The following is a 10,430-nucleotide window of genomic DNA, read 5'->3' as shown; positions in this document are numbered from 1 at the left end:
CTAATATGAACAGGAAGTGAGTTATGAATTTTTGAAAGTCCGACTTTTGCCCTTTTTTGCATGTTTACATGGGTCATTCTTTTGCACCCTGATCCTAAAGGCTTCATCTGATTGCCTTAAAATTCTGTCTGTAGCATCTTAAGACCTGGGACAAACACTGGGGCTAAAATCTTTTGTTTCCGAAATACTATATGACGGGGGCGGGGCTTCGAAGTTTTCACTTAAGATTTCCTTCGCCGCAATGGACAAAATGCTTAATAACTCTCATGCACATGCTGCTAAAAATCCAAAACTTCACATGTACATAAAGAGTCGGTACCTGAAGACATCTATATGTTTATATTCTGTTATACACCTTGCGCCAATCAATATCATTTTTTACATTTTGACGTACTGCACGGTGCCCTTTTAACGAATCCGATTGAAAATTGGCTAGAAAAGACTCAAGACATTGATCTTACGCTATCCCTATTTTTGTGACTTTCCTTCGAAGGGCGTGGCTATTGCGGTGCCGCAGAGTCTGATTATTCTCCGTGGCAACAAAAGTTCCTGCAAAATGATTCAGATGATCCATCTTCTCGAAATTTTTCACATTTGAGGATATTCAGGCCCTGAAGACGGCTGCCAACTTATTTTTGATCGCAGTGGTAGCGCCACCAACTGGTTAAAACAAATACAAATTATTTTCGTTGATGTTTTTCTCCGGGCAGGTTCACAAAATCTACCTTATATTTGCTCGGATGAGTGTTTAGGCCTTGAGGATGTCACAATACGAAAGTCTTTCGCCTTCTTCAGAGTGTCACATGATGGTGTATTGTGACCCGTGTTTATCAGCTGATGTTCAATGAGGGCGTGACTTACCTGTCACAAGAATGAAGGCAAGTCACACCCCCCGCTGTCCGTTCACTCCGCCAAGATGCTGCTCCAGGTGGTAGAGAGGATGAAGGCTCCCTTGTCTCTGTTCATGGTTTTTATGCCTCGCTTGCAGATCTCAATGGCCTCTCTGATCCAAGCGCTGTTGTTTGTTCTCTTCGGTGCGGATGACCCTGCCCTTCTCCCGGTCCATGATGTGGTTTTCCCTTTTGCAGTGGTCAGTGATTGCTGATTTGTAATGTTCATGTTGTGCTTATTCTTTTACTGCTCTGATTTTTAATTTTTTTGACAGGTAAGTCACACCCTCATGGAACATCAGCTGATAAAGACGGGTCTCAAGACACCATTATGCGACACTCTGAAGAAGGCGAAAGACTCGCCGAAACATGTCAGGTAAAAAATTTACCTAAAACATAATTGTCTGCTTTTAATGAATCAGTCAAATATCAATAATAAGAAGACAAAATGAACCTAATACAAATAAATGAATGCTTAATAACTCCCCTGCACATGCTCCTAAAAATCCAAACCTTCACCTGTAAATAAAATGTCCCGACCTGAAGACATCTTAATGTTATTATTTTGTTATACACACAGCGCCGCCAAGTGGAATCAAAAATTTGTTTTTATTTTAATTTTCACGTACTGCACGGTGCCCTTTTGACGAATCCGACTGAAAATTAGTCAGAAAAGACTCAAGACAATGATCTTACTCTCTGCCGAGTTTGTGACGTTTTGGCAAAAGGCGTGGCTATTACGGTGCTGAAAAGTCCGATTGTACTTTGTGGCAACAAAAGCTCCGGCAACATGACTCAGATGATCCTATCTTCTCGAAGTTGTACACATTTGAGGATACTTCAGCCCTGAAGACATCTACCAACTTATTTTTCATCGTAGTAGTAGCGCCACCAACTGGTAAAAGCTAATACAAGTTATTTTCTTGGATGTTTTTCTCCGTGCAACTCAACAAGGTCGCCCTCATATATGCTCGGAGGACTGTTTCGGCCATGAGGATGTCACAATACGAAATTCATCCTTTTTCGTGAAAAGTTGTGGGAGTGGCATTGCACGGTTCGGCAATAAAACAACGCTGATTATGAGGTTCTAAATATGAACGACAACTCGTGAAACTTTACACACACATCAGGCCGAGCAAATTTATCAATATTTTATACGTTAGTTGTGCAGCTTTTTTGAAATGGCTCACCATGGCCCTCGAGAAATGTTCAAAAAAGCAGCCCTGGTTGAGTGTTTCACCTCGCTTTTTGTAAATTTTATGGAGTACAGTGAACCCTCGGTTATCGCGGTTAACGGGGTCCGAGACAACCCGCGAAAACTGAAAATCCGCGAAGTAGCGGCGCACCTTCAAAAATGCTTAAAAAAAATATACAATATATATAATAAATATATAAATATTTATATTTATATATATATATATATATACGGGGAGAGAGAGAGAGAGTGAAATTCATGTTATAACAAAAAAACCAAATTATTATTAAAACGTATTATTTTTTTATTCCCCAGCCATTCTTTTTGTATTTATTTAATTACTCCGACTTTAACCTGATGGTACGCCGTCCGGTGTGCCCTGTGAAATGAAAGGTGGCATTCTTTATTTATTTATTCTTTCATAACGGACAGCCTCGCGCTCCGCTCGTGCCCGGGCGCAAGAGGTGCTCCAATTCGGCTTAACTGTGACACACGCCCGACCTCCTCCCCCGGAACTTCCATTCGGTTAAACTTAGGGGCCGCTTGGCACCGCCCGTGCCCGGGGAAGGTGCTCCTCTTCGGCTTACTGTGACGCGAGCATGCCCTCCTCCTCCGGAGCTTCCATTCAGTTAAACGTAGGGGCCGCTTGGAACCGCCCGTGCCCGGGGAAGGTGCTCCTCTTCGGCTTACTGTGACGCGAGCATGCCCTCCTCCTCCGGAGCTTCCATTCGGTTAAACTTAGGGGCCGCTTGGAACCGCCCGTGCCCGGGGAAGGTGCTCCTCTTCGTCTTACTGTGACGCGAGCATGCCCTCCTCCTCCGGAGCTTCCATTTGGTTAAACTTAGGGGCCGCTTGGCACCGCCCGTGCCCGGGGAAGTGTTAAAGAAATTTAAGTTTGTATGTTCATCTGTTAGTTTTGTTGTTTAGTTTGTCATCTTAGCAAGTTTCAAACTATAACTAATCTTACAGGCCCCCTTTGTTGCACATGCATTCGTATCTTTCTGGCCTCTAATTAAACTTTCGACAGCTACGGGTGCCAGGTACGGCCTCATCGCGAATGTGACTCCCCAACGCCAGAACCCTTTTCTGTAAACACCTCCCTTGGGGTGTTGATGACCTCTTTAACCCTTCGTAGATAATGTTGGGGCCCGAGGCCTCTTAAGGCTGTAACTTATGCATTTAGGGAGGTCCAACACAAGGCTTGGTATTTCTAAAGCAACAATATCGTCATGGCCATAAAATAAGTTCAACATGTTAAGCCTTGTGAAAATACACTACACAGGTCAAATGAAGTTCAGAGTGAACATGCTCCCTTTTGCTGTTAGAATAAGCAGAAGTATGAACAAAAGGTGTCTTGTAAGCTGAAACCGTTAGAATAGGCAGGAAGAGGGTGGGCAAGTGGGATGGAGTCAAATGTCAAGTTTTCCATTCTGTATGTATTGCATATTCAAATTGCTTATGCTGATGCAAATAAAAACCATGTGTGCAGTCGAACACGCTGGCTTCGCCTCGGAGTTCGAGGGCTGCCCCGCGCGGAAATGACAGACAATCTTGGCTGGTTGATTCATTTGTTCAGGCTTGTTTTGATAGAAACATCCTTAACATTACTTGGTCCTTCGAATGCCGGATGAAAACGTGTGATCTGCGGTGGACGATTGACGACGACTGAAAACGGCGCCATCGTGAAAAGTCCTCTCTTTCAGGAGGCCGGTCCTCGGCCATCCTCCACCGGAGAGAACACAGACTTCATCCATGAACCGCGAGTGTCTCGACCAGCGGAGAGATTGTCACAGGTCAGTGGTTGTATACAACAGATAGTAAAAAACTTTTTTGGGTTTTTGAAGGATAGTAGGGTTTCAGGGAGTTCCTTTACCCGAAGAGATAGTACATCTTAGCTTAGCTATTTTCTGGAAGAAATACAGATTTAACTTTGCTATTTTGGAAGACTTGTTGGAAGACTCGGACAGTACAGAATTAACTGTTGTTTATTCTGGAAGGCAGATTAAGGCATTCCTTGTCTGGTAGAGAGTACAAGTGTAGTTGATTATATCTGCTCGGATAGTACAGAATTAACTGTTGTTTTTTCTGGAAGACAGATTTAGGGGTCCTTATTTCTGGTAGAGTACAGATGTAATTATTACTATATTTGGAAGTGATAGTACAACGTTTGTTATTTATAGAAGACGAAAATAGTTTATCTATTTTCACAGACACAGAACTGATCAATCTGTGAGTGTGTATGTGTATTGTATGAATGTCCAACGTTTGAGAAATCTAAAACTGACCAAGGGTTGTGAGTAAAAACACCCAGGAATACCCGCTCCAAATTGGGAGTAGAAGCTTGGTATTCAACCCAAAGTCAGGCAATTTGAATTTTTCTCAACACTGAGGAACCATAACTAGACACCATAACAATTAAGACTGTCAGAAATGGCGGCAGAATTGATGAAGGAAGTTAACTGTCAACTTTCCGAATTTGAAATAAAGGAAAAATGTAGGTTAGTTGAAATTGAAAAATATTGATTAGCTTCTCGTTTGTAGCTGTTCAATGTTGAGAACTGTGTGTGTTGTTTTGTGGGCCCGTGTATATGTCTGAGTCTGACTATGTGTGTGTGTGAGAACAAAGAAGAGAAAGGGTGGGGGTTGAGTCAGTGAGCTGGAGTGTGTGCGATTGGGGATTACTAATACCACTTGGTATTTTATCCCATGTAATACAGTAGGATTATAAACAGCAGACTGTTGTGGATGTAATAGACAAGAAATCTCCACCTGAAAAAGTTGAAGTGAGAATTGCCACAACAGGAAAATTGAGTTGCTGTCCTACTGATGAGAAACCAGTTTTTAGAACACCCTAGGTGTTGACAAACTGGTCCAATTTTCTAAAATTGGGGTATTGGGTAGTATAGTAAAGTCCAGGGAAACTTTGCAGTGTAGAGATTGGAAGTTAATAAGAAAAGAAAAGGAATGTGTAAAGAAAGAAAAAGAATGTGTAGAAAAGGGAAAGGAACAATTAATGTTCCATAGAAAGGATTGATGAAGTCCAAATGATAGGGCAAGTGAGAAAGGTGTCATAGGCAGATTTGCAAGTGGAAAACTGTATAGAGTAACAGAATTAGAACCTATGTGGTTGAGGGATGTAAGACACTGAGTTGGTTGCATGAATTGAAAGAGAGAAGTAGGTGTTATGAAAGATGGAATGAAGGTTTTGAAAGTGAACATGAGGAATCTTTGCAAAAGCATAGGTGTTTCCTGATTTTGAATTTTAAGTGGTGTCAAACCTGAGGTGCGGGGGCAGAATTTGGTTCTCTAACTGAGAGGCAAGGTAGGTTGAGAAGGAAAAGCGTAAGTGAAATAGGATGAGCGGAAAGTTAAGAGGGGGTTGGAGATGACTGAGAGGTAAAGTAGGTTGGGCAGATGCCAGAAGGAAAGCGTAAGTGAATTGGAACGAGCGGAAAGTTTAGGGGGAAGGAGCTGTTGCCATTGGCTTGAGATTGCCTGCTCGTAAATTGGCAGGGAGGAGTGGCCAGTAAACTGGAGCCTTTGGTAGGGGGCGTAACCCCTGGCAGCTTGGTTGCCTGGGGACCGCGTGATTGGCGTATGAACAGTGAGCCCCCCCCCCTCCCTTCTTTTTCTGCTGTGAGCGTCTAGGATAGGCTTGCACACGAGGGCGGCCAAGGAGAAGACGAGTAATTTACATAATGAATGAAGGGTTTGAGAACTTGTTTTAAGGAAGTGTACGATTGGGAAAATGAATGACTAGGCCGGGACCCCAGTGGGGCTTCGGACTGCGAGTTGATGTCCAAACCTCTGGATTCCCCCTCTGGACAGTGACAACAGTGAGGACATTGAGGAAGATATTAAACATATGTTTGACCTCGAGAATTACTTAATGCGTCATCAAACTGAACCGATGAGATGCAGCTGTTAAAAAAGGAAGTCACATATTTAGGCCGCATTTTGACTGAAAAGGGGCGCATTTTTGGTGACAAGCAAAAAGAAGGCGTTGCCCGAGCCCTAAAACCAATAACAAAGAAGTAAATGATGTCCCTTATAGGTGTACGCAATTATTGCCAGGCATGGATTGCAAAGTACTTAGAAATCACACGACTATTGCTGGACATCATTTATGACAAGCCAATGACATTTGAGGAAAAAAAAAATGTTTGAACACTTGAGGTTGACAAGCTTTTGAACTTGTCAAGTGTGAACTCAGTGATTAAGATGTATTAGCACTACCAAATTACTATGAGCCATTTGAGCAAACAGTGACTGCAAAAAATGGTTTCATGACCTTGTGTGGCTGCAGACGCGCAGGGCTCATGAAATCACTTGCATATTAGTCACAACAATTGGATCAAGCAGCCTTCACCCACCACATTCACATTGCACGGCGACCTAATTGTCACATTACACTGATAAGGTGCGCTCAGCCCAGCGTCACTTTTTCCCGCACCAGTAGAAGGCACCCCACACGACTGTGGAAGCCGAGTCCAAATTACCACCAAACAGCGACCTGACCTCTTGGACACCTTTCTCCCGACTGGAGAGACAGTTTTTTGACGGCCGCAAAGGGGTGGGAATTTTTTTTTTAACAAAGCATTTTGTTTCAAGGGATATTAAAATCTGTATGTGCAGGACAAGCAGCAGAAACTTCTGTGCTGATCCAGAATTGTAAGATGTTTTCTAAAAAACATTTTACAATTTGGACTGACTGCCAAGATATATGTTTATGTGTTCTGTCGACATTGGGCAAACGGCGTTTTAAAAAATCACAAAAGATGAAAGAAAAGTTGTGCATAAAGCACGTCTAAATAAGTATTTGTAAATGCAAAATTTTCTGAACAGAAAATGAAACGATTACAATTGAATACTGCCTCGCTGACAATGCAGCAAGGGGTAATGCACACACACACACACACACACACACACACACACACGCAGCAAATCAACTTGACAATTTGATCTCACGCCAGGGAAAAATACACCACTAATTGAATGCACACATTGGGAGAAAAAAGGTGCAAACATTGCTGAGGAAATTGTTCCCACATATAGACTTTTCAACAAAAAACTTTTTTTTAGACAAAGTGTTAGTTGTTTGGGTTGCAATATTGTTTGGTTATAATTAATGTGTTTTCAAAATGGATTACGTTGTTTCCAACAACACATGATGATGTTAAAACAGTTGGAAAAAGTGTTGTGTAATCGAATTATCCTGACATTTGGAATTTCAAGAGTGATTTAAAGTGAAAATGATGCATTTTGTGAATAATGTTTGTAACAAGTGGGACAGTTGTTGCAAAATTGACTCAAAGCGTCATTTTGCATACAGTCTGCAGGACTTGTGGAACGCACGAATGGAACTGACTTATCAAGACAAAGAAAAAAAAAAGAGACAATGGCCAGACTGTGTTTCAATCACAGCAATGAGGATAGTGCCAGCCGAAGGAAGGACACTATCCCCTTTTTATCCTATATGGCCTCACACATAGACTCTCAGGTTCATCAGAACCACCAGCGACTGGCACATCTGTCCCAGTCCACATGAAAGACATGTTTGACCACAATTACTGGCCAGTGTGTTTTGATCCACAGATAAACCACGTCCATGTGGGAGACCAACTCTTCCTCAAGGTGCTGAAACGACCTCGTTGGGACAGTGAACGCTGGGACGGCCCTCATCAGGTGATTGCAGTGACCCCGACGGCAGCAAAGGTCGAGGGGCGTGGCGGCTGGAACCATCAGTCGCAGTGCAAGCTTCTCCGGTCCCTGCTGAAGGCTGAGCGACGCAAGTCCCTTGGAGAGGATCTCCACCACGTACACTCCAATGTACCAACAAAAGACCACAGTTGGAAAGAGGGTTTTCCGTGGCAAACACACCCCTCTCGGAAGGATGGAGCAAGCCGCCGAACAGCAACTGGGCACTGCCCTGTCGACCAGATGCATCATCTACTTCCTTGCAGGGCTGTGCCTGGTCAGCGCACAACCTCGAGACCAGGACAACGTCAAACGCAGACGAGTTGCACAGGCGCAGACTGCTGACTACACGCACATCAAATAAAACCTGCAGCCTCTGAAAAAACGCTCAAGGTCACTGATTCATGTAACTTGCATCACAGAAAAGAGTTGCAGTTGTGAATGTTTGATGTTCCGGGTTTATTTTGTACATACATGTATTGGACCAAAAACTGCATTAGCTTTGCTTTATTATCTTTTAATTGTTATTATTTTTTTGGGCTTCTCGTTCGGGGCATGGGTTTCTACCCTTTTCTCCAAGAATTTTTGAGTTTTTGGGTAGTTTTTCTCCCCCCTCAAGCGACAGCCTTTGATGATGAGATTTGAAACTTGATAAACAGGTGGGATATGTTAAAGAAATTTAAGTTTGTATGTTCATCTGTTAGTTTTGTTGTTTAGTTTGTCATCTTAGCAAGTTTCAAACTATAACTAATCTTACAGGCCCCCTTTGTTGCACATGCATTCGTATCTTTCTGGCCTCTAATTAAACTTTCGACAGCTACGGGTGCCAGGTACGGCCTCCTCGCGAATGTGACTCCCCAACGCCAGAACCCTTTTCTGTAAACACCTCCCTTGGGGTGTTGATGACCTCTTTAACCCTTCGTAGATAATGTTGGGGCCCGAGGCCTCTTAAGGCTGTAACTTCTGCATTTAGGGAGGTCCAACACAAGGCTTGGTATTTCTAAAGCAACAATATCGTCATGGCCATAAAATAAGTTCAACACGTTAAGCCTTGTGAAAATACACTACACAGGTCAAATGAAGTTCAGAGTGAACTTTTGCTGTTAGAATAAGCAGAAGTATGAACAAAAGGTGTCTTGTAAGCTGAAACCGTTAGAATAGGCAGGAAGAGGGTGGGCAAGTGGGATGGAGTTAAATGTCAAGTTTTCCATTCTGTATGTATTGCATATTCAAATTGCTTATGCTGATGCAAATAAAAACCATGTGTGCAGTCGAACACGCTGGCTTCGCCTCGGAGTTCGAGGGCTGCCCCGCGCGTAAATGACAGACAATCTTGGCTGGTTGATTCATTTGTTCAGGCTTGTTTTGATAGAAACATCCTTAACAGGAAGGTGCTCCTCTACGGCTTAACTGCCACGCACGCCGGCCGGAGCTCTGGTACGGTCCGAACCGCGCGAAACGTCGCCACCGATCGTGTCCGGGGGAACGTGCTCTTCTTCGTCCACTCTCCTCTTCGCCCACGCTCTTCTTCGGCGCACGCCGGCCGTCTAACCGCTCCAGCGCCCTGTCGTGCCGCTCGGCGAAACTACAATGCCCCCGAATATTTTTTAGACCCGCGAAGCACTGAACCCACGAAAGGTGAACCGCGAAGTAGCGAGGGTTCACTGTATGTATAAGACCAAGACCTACAAAAAAGTCTCTTGGAGCAATGAGCTAGGTTTTACAGGAAGTCGGCCACTTTGAATTTACTTAAAAGGGGGCGGGTCACCACAATGGACTTTGTGTAGAAATTATTATTGGGGCCCGAGCAGCGACCGCGGCAAGGTCCCTATTGTTTTTGTAGAAATTATTATTAGGGCCCGAGCAGCGACCGCTACGAGGTCCCCATTGTTTTTGTGGAAATCATTATTATTTTTATTATTATTATTAGGGCCCGAGCAGTGGCCGCTGCGATGTCCCTATTGTTTTTCTAGAAATTGTTATTAGGGCCCGAGCTGCGACGGCGGCGAGGTCCCTATTGTTTTTGTAGAAATTATTATTAGGGCCCGAGCAGCAACCGCTACGAGGTCCCCATTAACCGCGATAACCGAGGGTTCACTGTATTACTCTTACTCGATCTTGGCGCCGCTTTTGACACTTGATCATAACATATTATTAAAACGCCTTGAAACTTGTGTTGGCATTTCAGGTTCAGCGCTTTCTTGGATTAATTCGTATCTGTCGGAGACGACGCACCGTGTAATTCATGGCAATGCGTCTTCTGATCTTTGTAAGATCACACGCGGAGTTCCGCAGGGATTGGTACTAGATGCTACCGCTTGGTGATATTATACGGAAATATCACATTAGTTTTCATTGTTATGCTGATGATACGCAATTATACATGCCGTTGGATATAACGAATCCGTGTGATTGCTATAAATTAGAGGCATGCCTTGCCGAAATTAAACTATGATGGTCTTTCAATTTTTTGCGTCTTAACTCAGATAAAACCGAGATGCTGATCATTGGACCAGCGCGTCATCTGTACCTTTTTCAAAGACACCACTATGAGTATCGATAAATTGCCCAAAAGGATTCAACAAAAAATCTCGGTCTTATATTTGACACAACTATGTCGTTTCAAATGCACATTAAAAATATTACTA

General features: G+C 43.4%; 1 long non-coding RNA gene across 1 annotated transcript; it reads left to right on the top strand.

Annotated features, from left to right (window-relative positions):
- The first annotated feature begins 1,155 nt into the window (after positions 1–1,155).
- LOC148315974 (uncharacterized) lies at positions 1,156–7,840 on the top strand. The gene is made up of 3 exons (XR_015840472.1): positions 1,156–1,266; positions 3,789–3,878; positions 7,681–7,840. It is a non-coding gene; the product is annotated as an uncharacterized LOC148315974 (long non-coding RNA).
- The last annotated feature ends 2,590 nt before the right edge of the window (positions 7,841–10,430 follow it).

This window comes from Idiotropiscis lumnitzeri, unplaced genomic scaffold (assembly GCF_059441095.1).
Source record: "Idiotropiscis lumnitzeri isolate Australia: NSW breed Sydney's pygmy pipehorse unplaced genomic scaffold, RoL_Ilum_1.0 HiC_scaffold_27, whole genome shotgun sequence".
Taxonomy (NCBI): domain Eukaryota; kingdom Metazoa; phylum Chordata; class Actinopteri; order Syngnathiformes; family Syngnathidae; genus Idiotropiscis; species Idiotropiscis lumnitzeri.
Note: the sequence above shows the minus strand (reverse complement) of the source record. Positions and strands in the feature narration are given on the sequence as shown.